General features: G+C 51.7%; 1 pseudogene; it reads right to left on the reverse strand.

Annotated features, from left to right (window-relative positions):
* Positions 1 to 315: 315 nt before the first annotated feature.
* Positions 316 to 420, reverse strand: LOC129705514 (U2 spliceosomal RNA; annotated as a pseudogene).
* Between the last annotated feature and the right edge of the window lie 2,085 nt (positions 421 to 2,505).

Below are 2,505 nucleotides of genomic sequence, written 5' to 3' on the forward strand. Positions count from 1 at the left end.
GGATCTGGCCCGTGCGGGGCCGACATCGGGCACAGCTGATCCCACTACGGTTGATCCAAGTGCCGCTGGCTGCTGCTGGCTGCACGCTGTTCCACGGTCCTCCTTCTCCAGCTTTGTCCTTCCTTCTGTGGAGTGGATATGGCCGGTGTGGAGGACATCTGGCACAGCTGATTCCATCTTTAACCCGGCTCCAACGCTCTCAGCGCTCCTGGCTGCTCCTTTATCTCAGACCCCTGGGACCGACCCCTGTACTGACGGTACTGGTCCCTTGCGGTCGTTGCAGCCGGTCAACCCCACTCCAATGCCCTCAATTCTGGGCACTCCTACTTATATGGTCCTTAGATAAGGGACATATAAGATATTAAAACTGATAATAACAGCTACTATAGTTGATCTTAGTCAAAAGGCCCAAGAAGCGATATCTGTAACTAAAAAACCCGCTGGGACCGACCCCGGTACTCACATTACTGGTCCCTCGCGGTCGGTTGCAGCCAGTCAACTGCACTGCAAAGTCCTTGGCCTCGGCGCTGGCCGTTAGTGCTGCTGCCGAGAAATGAATTTTCTCCTTCGTGCTGGAGCGAAGTTGGGCACAGGTGTTTTCCCTCTCCGGGAATCGATGTGCCCATGCTGCTCCTGCCGCTGCCGGCTGCCGCTGCTGCTCACCGGCTGCCGCTGCCGCTGCCGGCTGCCGTTGCTGCTCTCCTGCCGGCTGCCTGCACTCCGCGGTTCTCCCGCCGGCATTCTGCAGCTTACATGGACCCGGTCCATGTCTGCACCTAACGGGTAAGTGGAAGGAAACGCAGAGTCTCTTACCTGCTGTTCCCGACTTTTCATTCTCCCGCTGGTGAACGTCGTTCCCTGCGTGTCGGTTTCGAGCCGCTCGGACCGACCCCGGTGTTCACGGGCCTGGTCCTTCGTGGCAGATCTGCAGCCGGTAAAATCCGGCTGTTCCTAGGGACCCCTTGGACCAACCCCGGTGCTTACCTTTTGAAGAAGGTTTTCGGCCCGAACGTCCCAGTTCCTTAGCTCCATTAGTGCCGCTGCACTCGCTGAGCGTTTCCAGCCCTGCTGTGTACCCCGGGTACTTACAGCGCTGGTCCGTGCTCTCTGTCCTGCTGCCTCCGCGCTGGCCGCTAGCGACTGCTCCCAAGCCAGTCTCGCTTGAGACTGGCATACGGGACCTGTTTGCTTTGCTTCCCGCCCGGCCGAAAAGTGAATTTTGCTGGTGCGGGAGCGAAGTTGGGCACAGGTTTTTCCCCTCCAGGGAAAATCGTGCTGTTGCTGCTGCCGGCTGCTCGCACTCCACGGGTCTCCCCGCCAGCTTTCCGCAGCCTCCTAAATGGTAAGTAGAAAAAAGGAACGCAGAGTCTCTTACCTGCTGTTCCCGACTTTCAAATTCTCCCGCTTGGGGAACGTCGTTCCCCCCTGTGTGACTCGTTGCAATGCGTGTAGCGATATGACACGCATGCATGGAAGCGGGGTTCTTCACGAAGTCACTCACGTGACTCCGAAGTAAAATTACAGATCTCACAGCCAACAGGTCAGATCAAAACTCTGCCAGAGCTACATGTGAATGGCAGTGGGTAATTATAGTCATACAACAAATTAGAGACTCTTCAGCCCACTTGTCCACATTGACCAAATTGCCTAACTGAACTAATCCCACAAACCTGCATCACTGAAACACATTTTAACACATTACTGAAACCAAATGGACTCTAGCAATGTGTTAGGAGCGGCACAATGGCGCAGCTGATAGAGCTGCTACCTCACAATGCCAGAGACCCGGGTTCAATCCTGACTTTGGGCGCTGTCTGCACAGAGTTCATACGTTCTCCCTATGACCGCGTGGGTTTTCTTCGGGTGCTCAGGCTTCCTCCCACATCCCAAAGACATGCAGGTTTCCAGATTAATTGGCCTCTGTAAATCTCTCATAGTGTGTAGGGAGGAGAGGCGAAAGTGGGATAACATAGAACTTGTGTAAAAGCAGGTGAACCATGGTCGACGCAAATTCAGTGGGCCGAATGGCCTGTTTCCGTGTAGTCTCTAAACTAAACAAAACTAAACTAAACCAAAGTGTTTGTTTACTGGTATACTCTAAATTCTTGGCATTAGCATCAGTAATAGGCGCTAGAATCATAGCATCAGGAGTTTACTGATATACTCCAATTTCTAGGCACAAGTATCAGCACCTGCAATATCCTGAATGTGACTTTGGGAGACTTAAAGATTTGCAGTGATGTTATTGCTCAACTCCCTCCAGTGGTCGGAAGAGACACAGAAATAAATAAAATGGTTTTCCACAGAAAGAACATGTTACAACTACTGAAATGTAAATTCTTGTACTTGATGGTTGCATACACTGAATTCTAACATTTAAAACAATTGCATCAGGCCAAGGAGATTATAAGAATAACTTTTGCTTGGCTTCAGTGAGCAAAATCTCACTCTGAATTCTCCTCTGAACCATGGTTATTGAGATGGAATTGGGGTTACAGTGAATAT

The sequence above is a fragment of the Leucoraja erinacea genome, chromosome 17, assembly GCF_028641065.1.
Source record: "Leucoraja erinacea ecotype New England chromosome 17, Leri_hhj_1, whole genome shotgun sequence".
Lineage (NCBI taxonomy): Eukaryota > Metazoa > Chordata > Chondrichthyes > Rajiformes > Rajidae > Leucoraja > Leucoraja erinaceus.